The following is a 22,825-nucleotide window of genomic DNA, read 5'->3' as shown; positions in this document are numbered from 1 at the left end:
ATATGAATTCACTGAAATAAAAGAAGAGCTAAAGAACAGTGCATACAACTGAACATTTGAACATATTGTGATGGAAGCCATGATGAAATAACAATTTGACCCACAATCCAATAACAACAACAACAACAACAACAACAGGACAACATTGGCAGTGTCAGGGAAATGTTGATTAGTAACCAGTCCCCTTTGCCCCAAGAAACCTTCAGGTATTCCATCACAAATGCAGGACACACTCAGCCAATAGAAACAGTGACCTCATTCCTTGATTGAGGATGCAAATATAACATAGGTAAGCAAGGAGCCATGTCTCTGTTGCAGATGTTATTCCTTCTACAGTGTTGAAGAGGGCCCTCAGCTGTATTGGTTAGCTGATCCAGTTCCCTCAGTAACAGGATAAACTGCAGAGGAGAAATAAGAGTTTATATTGCCTAGAAAGGTTTGAGGTCTTATAGATAAAAGAATGCTAAGTATAATAGTACATGTTTGCCATATTAAATAGATTTGGATTTCCTTTGGAATTCATAAAATGGATCAAGATATTATATGAGTCACTCACATCTAAAGTAAAAATGGTATGTTTTCTGCCACTTTCCCATTATTTAGAGGAACTAGACAAGAATGTCCACTTTTACTCCTTGTCAGGGCCAGCCTCGCTTCGCAATAAGACACAGACTCACTTAATGGATATTAAGGATTTCTGGTTTATTGGAATGATAGCTGACAGAACGAAAAACGGGAACGGGGTAGGTAGTGTGGGGGTGCCCCTTTTATACCCTCCTGTATTGCCCCGGGCTTCCCCACCCCTCAGTGCCCTGATCCCTCTTGATGGGATCCTTGATGGCTGCGTGGGCGTTTTCCCCGGTGTCTTCTTTGTCTCCCTGCAACGGTTGTGTTCTCCGGGGCACCATGTGCTCCTTATCTTTACTCCTCTGACGTCTTTCTTTTCAGTTGTTTATGGGATCATGGGTGTGGGTGTCTTTGGGTGCTTGTGTTAATCCCTGATTGGATTATCTTCTTCCCCCTTTTCCTTAATAATCATGATCCACGTTGTGAGGCTCTTTGTGCCTTGCAACGAGGTCATGACATGCTGCCCCCCCAAAGATGTTCTATGGTGCTGGTTTCTCTGGGTATGCCTCATGGAACTGTCTTGTTAGTTGTCTAGCCATGACGTGTCGTGCCTGGACCCACTCTGGGTGTGAGAAATGTTTCCATCTCACGAGGTATTGTAGTGTTCCTCTTTGCTTTCTTGAGTCCAGTATTTCTTTTACTTCAAAATGTTGTTGGTTGTCTATCATTATGGGTGGGGGTGGAGGTTCTTCCGTATGCCATTTGGATGTGCTCGTTGGTTTCAGTAGTGCACAATGAAACACTGGGTGGACCCGTCTCAAATTGTAAGGCAGTTCCAGTTTGAACGTAACTGGGTTGATTACCTGTATGATTGTAAAAGGTCCGATGAATTTCGGTGCCAATTTCTTTGAGGGTTGCGAGGTCTTTATGAACTTAGTGGAGAGGTAGACCCTATCTCCCACTTTGTAGTTCGGTGCCTCCGCCCTGTGGTTGTCCGCATAATTTTTGTACGTTGTTTGTGCGTCTGCTAGGGCCGTTTGGATGATTGGCCAGGTTGTTGCCAGCTGTGCCGCCCAATCGTCTGGTGAGCAGGGCAGGGTTTCAGGTTGCGGCAATTCTGGTATCGGTACAAAGTCCCTTCCATAGACCACCTTAAAAGGGGTGTGGCCAGTGCTCTGGTGTACCGCGTTATTATAGGCCACCTCTGCAAAAGGTAGTAGGTCTACCCAGTTGTCCTGTTGATAATTTATGAATGCCCTCAGGAACTGTTCAAGTGTTGAGTTTAGGATCTCTGTTGATCCGTCCGTGTTTGGATGCCACGCAGTGGACAGTGCTTGCTTGGTTCCGATTAGTTTTAAAAATTCCCGCCAAAACTTTGACGTGAATTGTGTGCCTCTGTCGGTCACCAACCTGTAGGGGGCGCCGTGGATCCTGTATATGTGTGTTAGGAATAAACGTGCCAGCTGTTGTGCGGAGGGGATAGTCGCGCACGGGATGAAGTGTGCTTGTTTCGAGAAATAGTCTTTTACCACCCATATCACAGTTTTTCTTTGGCTGGGTGGGAGGTCCACAATGAAATCCATGGAAATTTCTTCCCATGGCCGGGAGGGGCTGGCTACCGCCTGTAGCAGCCCGTGGGGTTTTCCTCCTTTACGTTTGGTGGTGGCACATATGGGGCAGTTGCCTACGTAGTCTTTTACGTCCTTTCTGAGGTTTGGCCACCAAAATTGCCTCCTCGTTAGGTGGAGGGTTTTTACAAACCCAAAATGCCCTGCAGATTTGTCATCGTGCGCTCTGTGTAAGATTTCCCCCCGCAGTGATTCGGGCACGTACAAGGCTTTCTCTTTCCAGGCGATGTTGTCTTTGAAAGATACATGTTGTTGGTTATTCTGCAACCATGTATCTTGCTGTAGTGCTTGTGTGAGTCTTTGTTGCCAGTTCGGTGAAATTGAGCGTCGGCTCCGATCGCTCCCCGCCGTTTGTGCTGGCGTGCGCTGATTCCTTGTCTGGCTCCGCGTGACAGCTGGGCAGCCGAGCTGTTTCTCGGTCCATACTGTTCCTACGATGTCGGAGGCTTGCGTGTCGTCCTGTGGTCGTCGGGAAAGGGCGTCTGCCAAGAAGTTTTTCTTGCCCGGTATGAATTTCAGCGTGAAATTGAACCGGCTGAAAAACTGAGCCCATCGCACCTGCTTCGGGCTGAGTCGTTTTGGTGTGCTGAGTGCCTCCAGGTTCTTGTGGTCCGTCCAGACCTCGAAGGGGCAGGAGGCCCCCTCCAGCAGGTGTCGCCACGTTTCCAAGGCTGTCTTCACTGCAAACGCCTCCTTTTCCCATACGTGCCATCTCCGCTCCGTTTCGGAGAATTTGCGGGAAAGGTAGGCGCAGGGCTTTAGGTGGTTGTCGGAGTCCTTTTGGAGCAGGATGGCTCCGATGGAAAAGTCGGAGGCATCTGCCTGCACCACAAAAGGCTTGGTGGGGTCGGGGTGTTGTAACACTGGCTCAGCTGTGAAGAGGGTTTTCAGTCTCTCGAAAGCCGTTTGACAGTCAGCTGTCCAATTCAGTAGTGCCCCCGGGTTCCTCGATTTGCGCGTGTCCCCCAAGCCCTTAGTCTTTAGCAGGTTAGTTAGGGGCAATATAGTCTCTGCCAGCCTGGGCGTGAACCCCCTGTAGAAATTAGTGAATCCCAGGAGGCTTTGCAGCTGTCTCCTCGTGCGTGGGCGTTCCCACGCCAGGATGGCTTGGACCTTGCTGGGGTCCATTTCTATCCCTTTAGCAGAAATCCTATACCCTAGGTAGTCAATTTGTTTTTTGTGAAACTCGCACTTGGAGAGCTTTACAAACAGCTCTGCCTTGCGAAGTTTCTTGAGCACGTCTTTTACTAAGCGTTCGTGCTCACGTTCTGTTTCTGTGTAGATCAATACATCATCCAGGTAAACCAAAACCCCCTTAAAAAGGTGGTCACGCAGGACCTCATTAATTAACTGCATGAATACCCCCGGTGCTCCTGCCAATCCGAATGGGAGTACTTTATATTGAAACGCCCCCAATGGGCAATTAAAAGCAGTCTTCCACTCATCCCCCTCCCGTATCCGTATGCGGTAGTAGGCTTCCCTTATGTCCAGTTTGGAGAATACCTTACCCTTTACCAAGTGGGACAAAATGTCCTTTATTAAGGGTAAGGGGTATTTATTTGAAATGCTTGCTGCGTTTAATCCGCGGTAGTCTGTACAGAGCCGCAATGACCCGTCCTTTTTCTCGTGAAAGAGGACTGGCGCTCCCACTGGAGAGTTTGCTGGCTCGATAAAACCTCTCGCCAGATTTTTGTCTATGAAGTCCCTTAATGCAGCTAGCTCTCGCTGGGTCATAGCATATATTTTTGGTTTGGGTAGGGGTACCCCCGGGACCAGTTCAATGGTGCAGTCCGTCTTTCTGTGGGGGGGGAGTTTGTCCGCCTCTTTCTCACCGAAAACGTCGGCGAAATCCCCGTATTTGGTTGGCAGTCCCTCTGGCAGTGCTGTCTCTCTGTGTTCCACAGTCGTCGTCGCCCCCCCCATGGCTGCTCGGGGAACCCTGTTCCCTGAAGGTGCTTGGTAGCGCCCGTCAGCAAACTTAATCTCTCTGGTTCTCCAGTTGATGACTGGGTTTTGCTGCACGAGCCATGGGATCCCCAGTATGAGTCGGGGTTGCCCCACCGGTGCCACGATGAAAGCCAATTTTTCCTCGTGGCTGCCGAGCCGTAGCGCGGTTTCTCCGGTGTATTGGGTGACCGGGCCCCCTCCCGCTGCAGATCCATCGAGCTGCGAGAACACCAGGTGGTGCTGAAGTGGATAGCAGCGGAGGTCGAGTGCGGCTGCCAGGTCAGGGTGCATGAGGCTTTTGGAGCAACCCGAATCAATGAGTGCCCAGACCTTTTCGGTTTTATTTCGATGGGTGAGGGTGACACGGACGTAGAGGGTGGGGCATTCCTCACTCACCCCTTTGTCGAAGCGCCTGTCAGTGTCCTCCACCTGTCCTTCGGCGCCCCTTAGGCCAGGTGGTTGTCGTTTCCCGCCGCCTCATCGGGGTTGCTTTCCTCCTCCTCTGAACTGTAGGGGCCGTGTCTGCATCGGTACTCCCCCTTTGCTGCTGGTCGCTTTCTTGGCGCTGGGGTTGGTGCTGTTTGTGCCCTCCTTGGGCTCTCTCTGGGCGTCGTTTTGGGGCATGCGGCTGCTTTGTGATCTTCCCTGCCGCACGTGAAACATTGCCCTTTAGCGAAGCGTCTGTCCCGTTCCTCCTTCCAGGGTTGGGGTCTCGCCCTCACCTGCCTTGCGTTGGTGCGTGGGGGTCTCACTGTCTCCATCTGTTGCGTTTCCCTCCTTGCGTGGAGGAACGTGTCGTGGGCGTTCTCCGCTTCCGCTGCCAGCTGGATCCACCCCGTGAGGGAGCTGGGGTTGTCGCGGCCAAGTGCCCACCGGAGGACGTTTAAGTTGAGTCCATGTTTGAACTTCTCAATCAGTGTCGATTGAGACCAAGTGTCCACTTTTCCGGCTAGGGCTTGGAACTCCATGGCATACTCAGCCACAGAGCGCGGGCTTTGTCTAAGTGTCTCTAGCGCCCTTTTTGCCTTTTCTTGCTCCAGGGGGTCCCTGAAGTGCCTTTCTAGTGCCTGCAGGAATTCAGTGCTGTCCTGCAGCGCCCGGGCGCCTGATTGGCACAATTGGACGTACCAATCGGCGGCCCGCCCTTTTAATTTTATGGCCAGGGCATTGATTTTGCCCCGCTCAGTTCTGAAGCAGGGACCCCATTCTTCGAGGTAGTACCTCGCGTTAGTCAAAAAGAAGGAAAGTTTCGAGGGGTCCCCATCGAACTTTATGCCAAAGTCTTTGGCGGGTGTCCTGGTCTGGCTCCTGGCCCCCTCTGCGTCGTGCCTCGGGCTCTGCAGGAGCTGCTGCGGGTCGGGGTGTCTCCGGTTCTCTTGCGGCATTGGTGCCTCTCTCTGGGTCTCCTCGCAAGGTCGTCGTCCCGTCGCTCGGGGGGGAGGGCGGGGTGTTCTCCCTCGGTCGGGCTCCTGGATCCAGGCTCCGCCGTCGCCGTCGCCGCCCGCCGGGTCGTCCCTCCGTCTCACGTCCGGGCGCGCCTCCGCTCGTTGGGTGGCCTCCTGGGGTCGGGTCCCGCCGTGGTCGCCGCCGTCCGCTGGGTCTCCACCCCGTCTCGCCTCCCGGTGCGCCTCAGGTCGTCGGTTGGGCTCCTTGGGTCGGGTTCCGCCGTCACCGCCACCCCGCTCGCCCTGCCTCCTTTCGACCGGGGGTGCCTCTGCGCCGCCTCCGTCGCGGAGTCCCTGTGCCGCCGTCAGCTGTTGGAGCATCTGCCGCACCGCCTGCATCCCTTCCTCCAACGCGTCGAGCCTCTCCGCCGTCCCCGGCTTCCCGCCGAGGTTTTCGCCGCTCCGCTCGCCCTCGCCGTTGGCCGTGGTAGAGGACGGATCGTCCCTCGATCCCGCCGCGGTGCCAGGCGCGCCCTCGCCTTCGAGCGCCCAGGGTGGCGGTTCGTCTCGCGCTTCCTCCGGGGTTGCCTGTAGGCTTGGAGAGGGTCCCCTCGTCTCGCCCCCGGTGCCTCGCGGGCTCCGGGGCGCCGGGGTGGGTCCCTCCCCCGCTGCTTCCCCCCAGCTGGGTCCCATACTTACCGGGGCGTTGCATCGCCCGGACCTCAGCTGCATCCCGCCCTGCGAGAGCGGGGCTTCGTCGCCGGGCGCCGAAGGGTTGCGCCTCCTCGGTTCCTGGTTCTCCATGCCTGGCTGGGTCCCTCACAAACTTGTTGGATAGGTACCAGGTGGAAAAAAATTTTTTTGGGGTTCCCGTTTTTATGTCAGGGCCAGCCTCGCTTCGCAATAAGACACAGACTCACTTAATGGATATTAAGGATTTCTGGTTTATTGGAATGATAGCTGACAGAACGAAAAACGGGAACGGGGTAGGTAGTGTGGGGGTGCCCCTTTTATACCCTCCTGTATTGCCCCGGGCTTCCCCACCCCTCAGTGCCCTGATCCCTCTTGATGGGATCCTTGATGGCTGCGTGGGCGTTTTCCCCGGTGTCTTCTTTGTCTCCCTGCAACGGTTGTGTTCTCCGGGGCACCATGTGCTCCTTATCTTTACTCCTCTGACGTCTTTCTTTTCAGTTGTTTATGGGATCATGGGTGTGGGTGTCTTTGGGTGCTTGTGTTAATCCCTGATTGGATTATCTTCTTCCCCCTTTTCCTTAATAATCATGATCCACGTTGTGAGGCTCTTTGTGCCTTGCAACGAGGTCATGACACTCCTTTTCAATATTTGCATGGAACCCTTGGCTTGCGCTGTTAGACAACATAAGGAGATTTACAGAGTAGTACATAATTCAGTTGAACACAAATTGGTTTTATTTGCAGATGACATTCTTTTGTTCATTACTAAACCTTGTACTACTATTCCAGTGTTGATCATAATTTAGTATAATAGCAGGATATTTTATTAACTGGATGCCAGTAGGTGAAAATCTAGTTACCCATCCATTTAAGGAATATTAATTCCATATTTGTACCAAATCCATTAAATATTTAGGTATGTGCATGCCAAAGATATAACTCAGTACCATCTAATATAAATAAAATATGTAAAGAGGTTTCTTTAGATATAGATAGATGGGAGTAATTAAACCTCACCCTTTGGGGAAAGGGGAATGGTCTCAAAATGAGTATTATTCCCAGATTAATTTATATTCTGAGAGGAATCCCAGTTAATATATCTGGAAAATATTTTCAGAAAATAAATTCTTTGTTTAGAAATTTTCTATGGGGTTCTTTGATTCCGAGAATATCTTTAGAGAAAATGCAATTACCAATTAATGGGGGAGGATTCAGTTTTCTGCATCTGGAGCTATATCATCATGCTTATCTATTGTCAAGTATTAAATACTGGAAATCAAAAACTGGTGTTAATCTTCCAGTTTGGGCAACTTTTGGTTGGATGGACAGTATTAGGATCAAAATACACTAGAACTCTAGCATCTATGGAAACAATTGTGACAATTACAATAATTGTGTCAATGGAATGTGATGTCTAATAAAAGAGGATTTGACCCCTTTTTATTTATTTATTTATTTATTTATTTATTTATTTATTTATTGCTCAAATTTAGCCACCGCCCATCTCCCCCAAAAGAGGGACTCTGGGCGGTTTACAGTAAAATCCAGCACAAAATATAAACATTAAAATCACATAAAACAGTTATAATAAAATACAGTAAATAAATAAAATCCAAGAAAGGTATAAAATCCAGGCTGGTGGGAGGGACTCTAGGGTGCGAGCCATCCCCAAGAATGGTTATTCCCTTTCCCACCCCGGATGAGATGGCAGAACCAGGTCTTCAGGGCCTTTCGGAAGGTCAGGAGAGAAGGGGCCTGCCTCACCTCCGGGGGCAAGATATTCCAGATTGCGGGGGCCACCACAGAGAAAGCCCGCTTCCTGGACCCCGCCAGATGAAATTCTCTTATGGACGGGGTCCGCAACATGCCCTCTCTGTATAACCGGGTGGGGTGGGCTGATGTAATGGGGATGAGACGGTCCCTCAGGTAACCTGGCCCCGTGCCATGTAGGGCTTTAAAGGTAATAACCAACACCTTGAATTGGACCCAGAAGCAAACTCGCATCCAGTGCAGCTCGCGCAACAACGGTGTTATATGTGCCCACCTAGGTGCACCCAAAATAGCCCACGTGGCTGCATTCTGGACCAGCTGAAGCTTCCGGATATTCTTCAAGTGTAGCCCCATGTAGACCGCATTGCAGTAGTCTATATGGGAGATAACCAGGGTGTGAGTGACTGTTCGGAGGGCTTCTTGATCCAGGAATGGGCGTAACTGGCGCACAACCCGAAGTTGTGCAAAGGTCCTTCTGGCCACGACTGCCACCTGCTCTTCGAGCAGGAGTCGTGAGTCCAGGAGAACCCCCAGATTACGCACTGAGTCTGTCTGAGGCAGTGCAACCCCATCCAGAACTAAGGATGACAATTTCCCGGAAGATGAAGCACCATCAATCCACAGCCACTCCGTCTTAGCAGAGTTCAGTTGAAGCCTGTTGTTCCCCATCCAGACCCCCACAGCCCGCAGGCACCAAGAAAGGGCAGTCACTGCATCACTTACCTCACCTGGGATAGAGATGTACAATTGGGTATCATCAGCATACTGATGATACCTCGACCTGTGGTGACGGATGATCTCACCCAGAGGTTTCATGTAGATGTTAAACAAGAGAGGAGAGAGAACCGAACCCTGCGGCACCCCACAAAGGAGGGGTCGAGGGGCGGATCTCTCCTCTCCTATCACCACCAACTGGGACCGGCCCTGGAGGAAGGAGGTGAGCCAGCGCAGAACTACGCCACCCACCCCCAACTCCCTGAGCCGTCCCAAAAGGATACCATGGTCGATGGTATCGAAAGCCGCTGAGAGGTCAAGGAGAGCAAGGATGGATGCACTGCCTCCATCCTGCTTGCGCCAGAGATCATCCATAAGTGCGACCAATGCAGTTTCTGTCCCATATCCTGGCCTGAAACCTGACTGAAAGGGGCCCAGATAATCCGTTTCATCCAGGACCCTCTGGAATTGCAACGCCACCACCTTCTCAACCACCTTCCCTAAAAAGGGGAGGTGGGAGACTGGACAAAAATTGTCCAGCACAGTGGGGTCCAGCGATGGCTTCTTGAGGAGGGGGCGCACCAGTGCCTCCTTAAAGGCAACCTTTTCCAATGCTCGCTTGACTTTATGGGGAAACCCAACTCTAAAAATTGGGAAAAAGATGGTGATATGGAAAAATTGGATGGAGGTGGGGATATTGACTTTGAACCAACTGATAGATGATGATGATGATGGTGACAATGACGATGATGATGATGTTTATGAATTTTTAACATATGCCATGTTGTTGTTGTTGTTTATTCATTCAGTCGCTTCCGACTCTTCGTGACTTCATGGACCAGCCCATACCAGAGCTTCCTGTCGGTCATCAACACCCCCAGCTCCCCCAGGGACGAGTCCGTCACCTCTAGAATATCATCCATCCACCTTGCCCTTGGTCGGCCCCTCTTCCTTTTGCCCTCCACTCTTCCTAGCATCAGCATCTTCTCCAGGGTGTCCTGTCTTCTCATGATGTGGCCAAAGTATTTCGGTTTTGCCTTTAATATTGTTCCCTCAAGTGAGCAGTCTGGCTTTATTTCCTGGAGGATGGACTGGTTGGATCTTCTTGCAGTCCAAGGCACTCTCAGAATTTTCCTCCAACACCACAGTTCAAAAGCATCTATCTTCCTTCGCTCAGCCTTCCTTATGGTCCAGCTCTCGCAGCCATATGTTACTACGGGGAACACCATTGCTTTAACAATGCGGACCTTTGTTGTCAGTGTGATGTCTCTGCTCTTAACTATTTTATCGAGATTTGTCATTGCTCTTCTCCCAAGGATTAAGCATCTTCTGATTTCCTGAATGCAGTCAGCATCTGCAGTAATCTTCGCACCTAGAAATACAAAGTCTTTCACTGCCTCTACATTTTCTCCCTCTATTTGCCAGTTATCGATCAAGCTGGTTGCCATAATCTTGGTTTTTTTGAGGTTTAGTTGCAAGCCAGCTTTTGCACTTTCTTCTTTCACCTTCATCATAAGGCTCCTCAGTTCCTCTTCGCTTTCAGCCATCAAAGTGGTATCATCTGCATATCTGAGATTGTTAATGTTTCTTCCAGCAATTTTAACTCCAGCCTTGGATTCCTCAAGCCCAGCATGTCTCATGATGTGTTCTGCGTACAAGTTGAATAGGTAGGGTGAGAGTATACAGCCCTGCCATACTCCTTTCCCAATCTTAAACCAGTCCGTTGTTCCGTGGTCTGTTCTTACTGTTGCTACTTGGTCGTTATACAGATTCTTCAGGAGGCAGACAAGATGACTTGGTATCCCCATACCGCTAAGAACTTGCCACAATTTGTTATGGTCCACACAGTCAAAGGCTTTAGAATAGTCAATAAAACAGAAATAGATGTTTTTCTGAAACTCCCTGGCTTTTTCCATTATCCAGCGGATATTGGCAATTTGGTCCCTAGTTCCTCTGCCTTTTCTAAACCCAGCTTGTACATCTGGCAATTCTCGCTCCATGAATTGCTGATGTCTACCTTGCAGGACCTTGAGCATTACCTTACTGGCATGTGAAATGAGTGCCACTGTTCGATAGTTTGAACATTCTTTAGTGTTTCCCTTTTTTGGTATGGGGATGTAAATTGATTTTTTCCAATCTGATGGCCATTCCTGTGTTTTCCAAATTTGCTGGCATATAGCATGCATTACCTTGACAGCATCATCTTGCAAGATTTTGAACAGTTCAGCTGGGATGCCATCGTCTCCTGCTGCCTTGTTATTAGCAATGCTTCTTAAGGCCCATTCAACCTCACTCTTCAGGATGTCTGGCTCTAGCCCACTGACCACACCGTCAAAGCTATCTCCGATATTGTTATCCTTCCTATACAGGTCTTCTGTATATTCTTGCCACCTTTTCTTGATCTCTTCTTCTTCTGTTAGGTCCTTGCCATCTTTGTTTTTGATCATACCCATTTTGGCCTGGGATTTACCTCTGATGTTTCTAATTTTCTGGAAGAGGTCTCTTGTCCTTCCTATTCTATTGACTTCTTCCACTTCCGCGCATTGCTTGTTTAAAAATAATTCCTTATCTCTTCTGGCTAACCTCTGGAATTTTGCATTTAATTGGGCATATCTCCCCCTATCACTGTTCCCTTTTGCTTTCCTTCTTTCTTGGGCTACTTCTAGTGTCTCAGCAGACAGCCACTTTGCCTTCTTGGTTTTCTCTTTCTTTGGGATGTATTTTGTTGCTGCCTCCTGAACAATGCTGCCAACTTCTGTTCAGAGTTCTTCCGGGACCCTATCTACTAAGTCCAGTCCCTTAAATCGATTCTTTACCTCCACTGCATATTCCTGAGGGATATTAGTGAGCTCATATCTAGCTGATCTGTGGGTCTTCCCTAATCTCTTTAGTCTGATCCTAAATTGTGCAAGAAGAAGTTCGTGATCTGAACTACAGTCAGCTCCAGGTCTTGTTTTTACCGACTGTACAGATGTCCGCCACCTTTGGATGCAAAGGATGTAGTCAATCTGATTTCGGTGTTGTCCATCTGGTGAAGTCCACATATAAAGCCATCTCTTAGGTTGTTGGAAGAGAGTGTTTGTTATGCAGAGTGAGTTGTCTTGGCAAAATTCTATCAGCCTATGTCCTGCTTCATTTTGTTCTCCCAGGCCATGCTTACCTGTAATTCCAGGTGTCATTTGACTGCCCACCTTAGCATTCCAGTCTCCTGTGATGAAAATAACATCTCTTTTAGGCGTGTTGTCCAGTAGGTGCTGCAGATCCTCATAGAACTGCTCTACTTCAGCTTCTTCAGCATCTGTGGTTGGGGCGTATATTTGGATCACTTAGATGGCTTGCCCTGAATTCGAATTGAGATCATTCTATCGTTTTTTGGATTGTATCCAAGCACTGCTTTAGCCACTTTACTATTAATTATGAAGGCTACTCCATTTCTTCTGTGGTCCTCTTGTCCACAGTAGTAGATCTGGTGGTCATTTGATGTGAAGTGGCCCATTCCAGTCCATTTCAGTTCGCTGATGCCCAAAATGTCTATCTTTAATCTTGACATCTCACCAATAACCACATCCAATTTGCCCTGGCTCATAGATCTTACATTCCAGGTTCCAATGCTGTGTTGATCCTTAGAACATCAGATTCGCCGTTCACCACCAGCACTGTCGGCCGCTAGCCGTCCTTTCGGCTTTGAGCTAACTGCGTCATCACGTCTGGGGCTAGTTGAGCTCATCCTCTGTTCCTCCCCAGTAGCATTTTGACCATCTTCCGACCTGGGGGTCTCATCTTCCGATGGTATACCGACATATCTCTGGTTGTACTGATCCATTTAATTTTCACGGCAAGAATACTGGGGTGGGTTGCCATTACCTTCCCCAGGGATTGCATTTAGTCTGACCTCTCTGTCATGACCTTCCCGTCTTGGGTGGCCCTTCACGGTTTAGCTCATGGCATCATTGAGGTGCTCAAGCTCCAGCACCACGACAAGGTAACGATCCTTTGCTGAAGTATGCCATGTTAAGAGATAAATATCATCTATCAGAGGTATCCCAATGGCAATATTTACAGCCACAACAAAATTAACAACTTTGTTTGGACCAGCAGCCTTTTCAGCTTCTGAGACACCTGAGATACTGGAACAACTTGTTAAATCCATTAAAACTAAAAAAAACCTACTATTAGTTTTTATAGATATTTGCTAACAATAAATCAATTTGATATGCAGATGTTAAGGGATGAGTGGAATACAGAATTAGAGGTTCCTATATTGCCTAGGCAATGGGAGAGCGTTTTAACTTCTATAGCAAAGGTGTCAGCGGACCTTAAACTACGACTTATACAACAAAAAATAATATTTAGAATTGATCAGATTCTATTATGTTTGTATAGAAAAGGATTGTCGAAGACAACATGCTGTTGAAGATGTAATAAGGACAATGCTTCTCTAAAACATATGTTTTTACAATGCCTTATTCTTACTAAGTTTGGGGAAGAAAGTCGTGGTCCATATAAATCAGACTGTGCGACAAAAGCTAAAATTTTCAGAGGATAATATTCTTTTGAATTGTATATCTAGTACATGGAACTTGACAACTGGACAATGTAAATGGATTATCCATGCCCTTCCTATGGCTAAAAGACTGACATTGCAGCATTGGAAAGATAAATGTATGGCCCCACTGACTCAATGGACTGAGGACCTGATTGCGCTTGCCACCTGTGAGTGGATTGCCTATAGACGCAGACTTGGTATGGACAAGTAGAATGAAATGTGGGACTCATTTATACAAATTACAGTAGGTTAAAAAATGATAGTCACACAAATGTATTAGAAATATACACTTCCTTGAATAATTTTTCTATTAGAGAAGTATATATAAAATTGTAACTGGTTACTGCTATAATGTTATATTATACTATGTTTTTTTCTTTTGATTTTTGTTGCACTTTTCCCACTTTTTTGTAAAATACTTTTTATGGTTTTTTTCTTCTTTATGTCAATGTATGTATCTCCATCTGTATTATCATTGTGTTCTTCTTCATTTTTTGTTATTAATTAAAAAGCAATAAAAAATAAATTTTTAAAAAAGGAGCCACGAAGTATAGAAAAGTTCCCTGTTGGGCAGGTGAACCCTTTCAGCCTGTGAAATCACTGTGTGGGCTACTGGAGCAGAATCAGACCGCAAGCCCACAATCCACCTCACTGTTTGAGATGGGTGATTATGGCTACCTTTACTTCAGCTTCAATACAACTAAGGGGCCAGACTTACGGTCGGACATGTTCTCATCGGTGCTTGCTGGCGTGATGAATGAGGCAGCAGGTCCTCACAGGGCGGGGAGGTCAGCCGCCCTGCTGCGCAGCAGTTGGATAAGGGGGCGACCGAAGACTATGATACAAAGCCTCCTGAATAATGTGAGAGACTGGACTTGTTAAATCCTGGGTTCAGATTTCTTATTCTTCCTCCTGGTATATAGATGAGATCCGCCACCCAGCTGGGCGTCACTACTTGCACTGCTTCGTATCTGCGGTATGCAGTGAAGCTTCCAACCTCTACCAGTTCTCTAACTCTCAACGGTTCTAGGGTGGGTGTGTGCTGCTCACAACAATTCGGTCCTGGTCCAGCAATCTGACAATCTGTTTTAATTCAGACCAAATCAGAGGCTGCTCAGTTGCAAGATTTTTGGCCCATTTTCAAAGAAATATATTTCTATATAGCTAGAAAAGATATAACTAGACAATTCTAAACTGACGTCAGATAATACAAGAAAAGCCACGCATGTAGATGCAGATACACACGCAGAGAGAGAGAGGGGGAGAGAATCCAGCAGTTCCTTCAGCTTCTTTAGGTCAAAGTACAACAAAAAGCTGCCCCTTCCTGAAATGATGTCTTTGGGGCAATTTTTTTCATAATGGGTTCAAACATTATCTGCTCATTATTTTATTTATTTATTTATTTGTCAAATTTGTCACTGCCCATCTCCTCCCACTGGAGGGACTCTGGGCAGTTTACAACAAAATACAAGTAAAACAATAAATATATAAAATACATCATAAAATTACATATTATTAATAATATAAATAAGAGTAAAGTCCAGATGGCTGTGATTTCGTTCAGTCTTCACGTGGAAGGGGTGCTTCAAGGTGCTAGCCAACCCCAGGCATGACTGTTCTCCTCCCCGCCCCAGGCCAGCTGGCAGAGCCAGGTCTTCAAGCTTCTCCGAAAGGCCAGGAGCGATGGGGCTAGCCTCACCTCCAGGGGCAGCATGTTCCAGAGGGCAGGAGCTACTGCAGATGCTGATTAATGGGCATAGTTTCATACAAATCTTTCTTCTCCAGAAAAGAGAAGGGAGGGCTATCTGCTGGCTCTGCTACTTTTAACTATCTCTAGAGAACTGTTTTTTAGATAAGGTATGATCATATTCAGATAAACAGGGAAGGAAGGACTTTCCATTCAAAAGAAGTTATACACCAGCAGATAACATGATCAACCTGGATCAAACATGTAAGTGTATTTAAGAATGTATTTAATTTAGAAACAAACTTTTGTGGTTGATTTCAAGTGAAAGAATGAAGCTTTTGGTTACAGTGGGCACAAAATCAGTGCAACATTTTGACATCTTTATCTGCTTTATTATTTACTTCTATGCCATTACACTGTATAAGTTCTATGCAGGTTCTTTCTCCAGGCAATTTATGATCTCACAATGAAGCAAAAATGATTCAGAAGAAAATAAAATGGAATATCAGGTACACATACTTACAAAGTGGTTTTGGGAGTTTTTCCCAAAACTCTTTTCTGGCTATGAGAAAAGATTTAAAGGAAAAAGGAGAAAGGATTCCCAGGAAGCCATTCCAGGAATATGGGGCTGCAAAAGAGAAAGTGTATTGCTGAATCATGGAACAGAAGATCTTAATAACAAATTATGCTGTTATCTTGTTTGCATTTATTTAAGTGTCTGTGAATGCATTGGAGCATATACGTGATCTGCAAGTTCAATATTTATTTTTAAAATATAGCACTTCAAGTGTTGGGTAAAAGGCTGATGGCATGGTGCCAATGAACTGAATTTATATGTAGATGGAAAAGTGCTAAGGAAGTCCAACCCCATCAAATTTTACTTCCAACAATGACATTTCCCTAAAATGAGGCATTAGCAAATAAATTTTAAAAAACCTAATTAATTAATTAATTGATTAATGGGAGCTGAAAGAGAAAAGCAAGAAAGTCAAATATTTCCAGAATGTCTGGAAGTTATTCAGAACTGAGGACTGGAAGTTTAGCTGGAATGTATTTCCCCAATTAGGGAAGGAATCACAAAATCCAATTTGGCAACTGCCTGGTTAAAATGCAGGAGAGGAGAGGGGGCACAGCCAGATGGTCACACTAATGTGCATTCTTCTCATCCCTGAGTTGGCAGGAAAGTGTGTTGATATAAATTGTGCTGCACCCCCCACCCCCACCCCCAGAGCAGTAGAGTGCCTTAGCAACAAGGCTGGGCAGCATCCCATCTTTGCGGTGTTAATGCAGGAGGGTTTCATGCTGTGATTCCTTCCCCTCCCCCACCCAGTGGTAAAATCCACCATTAGTCCCTCTCCAAAATCACCCTCCCTGATGGGGCAAGGTTGGGGGACCTTCTCTGCTGCTTCGTTCCACATCTCTCCTACAGCAACAGCAAGCAAGATATACACACAGGACTATCAGTTTCATGGAAGATCAGTAGCCCTATGCCAAAGACCAAGCAATAAATAAAAAACACCTCATCCTCTTTCTTAATATTCAGAAAAACTTCTGCTTTCTCCTTTGTGTAGGCAAATAACAGTTTTAGGGAGTTTTGCTGAATCCTACAGAGATTAAAAAATAGGTTGGTCTGTATCTTTCTATTAATATTCATACCAAACTTTGCATTTACTTCCCAATCCATGATTACCCCCAACCCTGTTGTTGTTAGTTGCCGTCGAGTTGTTTACGACTCATGGCAACCCTATGTGTAACGGAATGAAATGCTGTTTGGTCTTGCACCATATGCCTGACTGTTCCACCTGTTCCAACCCTCCTTCTTGGGTTTGGGGATTAACAATCTCCATTTTTACCTCTTGGGCACACCTGCAAGCAGGAGGTGCTGCAAAATGCAGCTCTCGTCCTTTTTCATCTCGCTTGCATGCAGACTTTCTATTCCACATTGAAAGTGTCTGCAAAGAACCAGTGATGAATAAGTGCTTTCTACTATGAAGCTGACTGTATCCAGATCTACTGAATAAATGTAAGCTTTTTTTTCTCTTCATCTAACTACTGTGTGAAGAGGGAGAAAATGTAGAAGCAGTGAAAGACTTTGTATTCCTAGGTGCGAAGATTACTGCAGATGCTGACTGCAGTCAGGAAATCAGAAGACACTTAATCCTTGGGAGAAGAGCAATGACCAATCTCGATAAAATAGTTAAGAGCAGAGACATCACGCTGACAACAAAGGTCTGCATTGTTAAAGCAATGGTGTTTCCCGTAGTAACATATGGCTGCGAGAGCTGGACCATAAGGAAGGCTGAGCGAAGGAAGATCGATGCTTTTGAACTGTGGTGTTGGAGGAAAATCCTGAGAGTGCCTTGGACTGCAAGAAGATCCAACCAGTCCATCCTCCAGGAGATATAGCCAGACTGCTCACTTGAGGGAATGATATGAAAGGCAAAACTGAAATACTTTGGCCACATAATGAGAAGACAGGACACCCTGGAGAAGGTGCTGATGCTAGGGAGAGTGGAGGGGAAAAGGAAGAGGGGCCGACCGAGGGCAAGATGGATGGATGATATTCTAGAGGTGACAGACTCGTCCCTGGGGGAGCTGGGGGTGTTGACGACCGACAGGAAGCTCTGGCGTGGGCTGGTCCATGAAGTCACGAAGAGTCGGAAGTGACTAAACGAATAAACAACACTTTTTTTTCTCTTCATCTAACTACTGTGTGAAGACTGAACTATTTTCTGAATGTAATTAAGCTTAATGTGCACGTTTCTTTTTGGTTCATGCTTCTACTTTGCAAGATTGTTGTTAGCTGCTTGGAGTTCTTTTATTAACCTTTAAAAACTCCATCACTTAGGATATTGCTTATACCTTTTTTAAAAAAATTGTAACTTTGCAAAAAGGAAGAAAAGAAAAACAGTGTACAAGTTAGTGAAATACCTTTCAGCTCTCAGAAAGCCTTTTACAAAACAAATATGGCATCTTAGCACCTACACAAAAGCTCTTTCCTTGTATGCTTAAAGGTGCCTTCGCTTGTCAATTTCCCCCAAGTCTGCATGGCGGAAAACGTTCCAAACAGAGCACAAAGGTGATTGCTCTGCTTCCATTAGCTGGGTGTGGTGGGAGGAATCTCTAATGTGTTTATTTTAGCTTTCTGGGGACATAATGAAGCCTTGTAACTGAACGGCACCTTTGTCTTCCTTTGCCATCAATGGCTGGGTCAGATTTTGTATTAATAAGTGCCGGTGAAGTGGTTCTGCTATAGAACAAAACGAAAATACATTTTAAGTTATCACTAGCTGTGAAATATCAAACACTGAGTTAAAATGAAGTCTTTATGGGCCTTCAAGATTGCTTAAATAAAATAACAAATTTTGTCCCTAAGATATTTCAGTTTTAACTGGAGATTTCCTTTGAGAAATAGCTGTGTGGCTTTATCTGAAACGATGATGGTTAAAATGCAGGACCTTTATGACCTCCTCAATGGCAGGTTTACATTGAAACTGTTATAAATTATTACAGAGGTGTAGCCAATCTAAACAGCCCAACATAAATATGTCTGCAGACATCCTGGCTACTACCTATTCTAAACACTGTCTGTATATGAATACACACAGCTTTCTAAATCATTGAAGAAAATGTATTTATTCATAAAACCAATAATATGTTTTTTATGTTTCACAAAAAGTACTATTATAGCAATCTTGCTGAATCCTGAGAACTTTATTACGCATGGTTTTCTACATCTGATAATGGTTAAGAATTTCACTTTGAATTATGGACATTTTTAATCATGGTTTTTATGTTGGGCTGATCTTAACCTGTTTAGACACTTGTTTTGAATGCATTTCACAGATTATGGGAGCCGCCTACTGTAGGCTGGCTGAAATCTTTTAGGATTTGGTTTCTACTACTATGCTGGTGCATCCTGAGATACGCTGCCAGCAACTATTCTACATCAGGAGTGGCAGTGGAGGGTCCTCACTCTTGGTGCAGCACTCTGAGAGGAAAAGTCCAAAGTGATCAATCTTATGGATGGGACACAAGAAGAGCATGTCATGCCAAATGTCGGCCCAGAAGGCTGAAGGTCTAAAGTTGGCAAGGTGGGAAGCAGATCTGCTCAGAGCAGACAGAGCAGTTGCATCAACAGGGAGCAGGTGGATTCCAGTCTGGAGGTGGGGAAAGAGTAGCTGAAGATCCATTGGCTCAAAATAGCAGAAAGGAAAAGCCTAAGACTGAAAGCTGAAAGTTTACAGACTTTACCCCTATCTCTATATCAGCCTTGATGATTCCTGTGTTCTGCAGCAGGCAAGACTTATGAAAATACATGATTTCTTTCTTGTCTGTAATAAAGCAACTTTTCTAGCAGGCTCAAGTCCTTGATCAAACTATGCATTCAGAGTGGTCATTTTGGTAAAATGCCACTTCTAAAAAAAATGATGATGCAACTTCTACTGTTTCATTCATCTTGATAATGAGAAAGTAGCACTGTAGGTAGAGTAGGTTTTTGGGGAGATGAAAGGAAGAATAGCAAAATTTCACTTAATTTGGTTGACATCATTGATTCGGTGTAGTTAAAAAAAATTCTAGGGGATCTTAAGAACAAAATTCAATCAGACTTATTTCTTTAGAGCTTGAAAATCCTACCAATGATTAATGTGAGCTACACTTCTGACTTTGATTTCCTTTTTCTAAATGGATAAATTTGCATTTGCCTCTATTAAATTTTATTCAGTTAGTTTTAGTCAATTTCTCTAACAGAGCAAGATGTTTTTGAAGTTGTTTCTGCCTTCTAAGATATTAGTTATCGTACTGAATTTTGTATCATCACTAAATCTGAAAATTCTTCTTCCATCTTACCTTTCAAGTGAATAACAAATACGTTAAAGAGCATGAGGCCCAGGAGTGAACCCCAAGGCAACCCACTTAACAACTCCCTTCAGCTTGAAGAGGAACCACTGATGAACACTCTTAGAATATGATTTCAGAGTCAGGTGTGAATGGACTTTTTATTTTATTTACTTTTTATTTTATTTACTTTTTATTTGTTTATTTATGTCTCTACTTAGTGGATTTAGAAGCTGCCCGACTCCAGAATGACTCTGGGTGGCTTACACTTAAAATAAAAGAACATAAGCATCTGGACAGATGAAGCAACAACCCAGGGCTCCACAAAGACCCTTTCCCAAGGCCTGGGAGAATAGCCAGGTTTTAAATGACTTTAGAACATCATTGGGGGCAGCAGGGGGTGGGGGGCTGCACAAGTTGAAATGAATGATAGCAGCATATGAAAACGAAGGCTTGTACAGACTGTGTACTTAAAAGAAGATTGTGAGATCTTCACAAATAAGCAAGAAATCTGTGTTTGGTGCTATTGTTCATGACCCATACATCCAGAAGGTATGTAGACAACAATCAGCGAAGAATTTCAGTGATGACCACATGCTTCAAATTAATGAGATGTATTGTATTAAGACCAAAGCATCCAATATCCCAAAGTCTAAAATAATTCAAAATAGCTTAGAAATCTCTTGATGTGTGTGGATTTATGGAAGTATGAACATTGGTTGGTAAAATATACCGGGTCTTTTATGGATGATTATTCTAGCTTTAAACACATACATAGTGCAACTAAAATTTGGGCTTTAGAAATTACAAGAATGTATAGGCATGACAGGTAATTAATTTTAAGGCAAAACCATAAAAAATGAGAATGGAGGTGGTGTGAATTTGCAGGGGGAAAAAGGGAAGACTGAAAGGAAAATGCCATGCTATTCTAGCTTCCCAGAGAAGTACTGTAGAAAGGCAGTGATGACAGCCACCTGTATACAAAACAGGTAAGTTTCTCGAGGAATAAACTCCATATCAGCTCCAGTATGAAGACAAATAAGATAAAGTTAATATGAAAGAAGTTGGATACAGAGGACATGTATTCCTTTCACACAAAATACACTCCAAACTACAGGAACAGGCAACATTCTCATTGGTTGTAGTAAGGAATGCAAGGGGTAGAAAGTATTTAATCTATATATAGATCAAATCACAATAAGGAATAGTGGGATTTTTAAAAGATTTTAACCAGATTGGTTAGTTCTGAAAAGTACCCCCCCCCCAAAAAAAAACACCCAGAACCAAACCTACCTTGCTGAGCAAAGAGTGGAAATTACCATAAAGCTAAAAGCGATTAAGATAAAAATGCTGAATTAAGGCATTGAAGGGGGACCAGTAAGGATACATCAGCCACATATTTGCAGCGACAGAGCTTTAATTGCATCATTGTGGTTGCAATCTTGACTTTTTTTTTAACCATTTCTTGTGGGGACTCCTGGTTATTTCCCTGTGGCTTTTGAAAACAGATACCTTATTTAATAAAGTGTGTCTGTGTGTGTTACACTTTAAAATGGGAATCTTTTGCTTTGGATTCCTAGCTGAGAAATTTAACTCACTTTCCTGAACAGCTTAAGACCAAAGCAGGTTTTGTTGCCTGTTGCCCATAGCTTGGTAGTTTGTAATTTTGGTTAGCCTGAAAATATAATGAACTAGGCAAAGCTTAAACTGAATTGATCTAGTTCTACCACCATCATCCTCTTAATATGAATAAGCACAAGCACTCTCTGGATTTTATCAGCTAAAGTTCTTGGGAGAAATATGAAATCAGTATTTCTGGAGGACATTTTTTTTTCTTTTAGTGGACAGCTCTTGGCTGTAGAACTCAGGCATCCTTAATTCAGGAAAATATCCCAAGTCATGGAGCCAGAGAGGGTAAATCAGACTGGTAAATATTGCTAAGCCATCATTACTTGCTAAACAGCTATTACTCTTTTCTTTTTTCTTTTTACTGTTTGCTTAAGGTTCTGAAAGAATTGCCTGTGATACACTCTTAAACAAAACACAAAAACAAATCCCACCAAGAGAACCTTAAGGGCCTCCTTTGAGCCCACCAACTCACAGAGGTGGACCTCCAGTTGTTGGAAGTCTTGGCAAATCCAGCATGCCTCATTAGCATGTGAATTAGTATGTAAACTGAGTTGTCCCACAATGCAACTCTGAGGAAGCTGTTTACTGCCACTCCCACTTCCTCATACCCTCTTTCCCCTTCTTCCACCCAGGGAGAAGCAAGCATGCTGCTCTGCTCTCCATTCATCAGGGCCATGTGCTCGGGTCTTGATGATGGATTCTGCCCCTTTCTTCACACAGCCCTTGGCAGCAAAACTGGGCTGAGGGTTTAGGGCAAACTAAGTATTTAGAAAGAAAAGAAGAACAAAGGAACTTCATCTTTTCCACCAAGAAGGATGTAACAGAAGCAACAATAAAGTCAATAAGATATTCTTTCATTTATCTTAACCTAATCTGTCTAAGCGTGTGATTCTTTATGCTTGGGAGGGCTGAGTGTGTAAGATCAACAGCCTGAGTTTCTCTGGTGTGCTCATTAAAGCTATTTTAAGATAATATTCTTTATCTGTGCCAGCTTCTCAGCTGTGTTATAAGCTCTGCTCCATTTCAGTGGTTCTAGTAGGCCACTAAATTGGCTTCACAGATTACAGCCTGCTGAGGGCCTGGGTGAAGCAGCTATAATGACAGAGAGGTGTGGAGAAAATGAAGAGACCTTGACTGCCTTGGCAGATTCTACTAACCCTCCAAAAGGAAGGGAAAGGGACACGAATGGCCAGAAAAGTGAAGCATCACTGGGAAGCTCCTGCATCCTTTGTTATGTGGGTTACTGATAGGCTACAGCTGCCAGGAGAGGCTCCATTCCAGCTTGACATAACCAAACCTCAGGCATGACGAGTCCCAGGGAGAGGGCTGATCAATGCCAGCTCTTGCAGGCACCTCTTTCAGTGTTTCCAGCTCTTCTGGTCAAGACTTTGCAAATGTTCTTCGAAAAAGCCAAAAAAAT

The 22,825-nt window shown here is 45.1% G+C and overlaps 1 long non-coding RNA gene across 1 annotated transcript; it reads left to right on the top strand.

Moving 5' to 3' along the window:
* Positions 1-433: 433 nt before the first annotated feature.
* LOC134501992 (uncharacterized) lies at positions 434-13,905 on the top strand. Its single transcript, XR_010068404.1, has 3 exons — positions 434-572; positions 13,275-13,494; positions 13,825-13,905. It is a non-coding gene; the product is annotated as an uncharacterized LOC134501992 (long non-coding RNA).
* The last annotated feature ends 8,920 nt before the right edge of the window (positions 13,906-22,825 follow it).

Source organism: Candoia aspera, chromosome 8 (assembly GCF_035149785.1).
Source record: "Candoia aspera isolate rCanAsp1 chromosome 8, rCanAsp1.hap2, whole genome shotgun sequence".
In the NCBI taxonomy this organism is placed as follows: domain Eukaryota; kingdom Metazoa; phylum Chordata; class Lepidosauria; order Squamata; family Boidae; genus Candoia; species Candoia aspera.
Note: the sequence above shows the minus strand (reverse complement) of the source record. Positions and strands in the feature narration are given on the sequence as shown.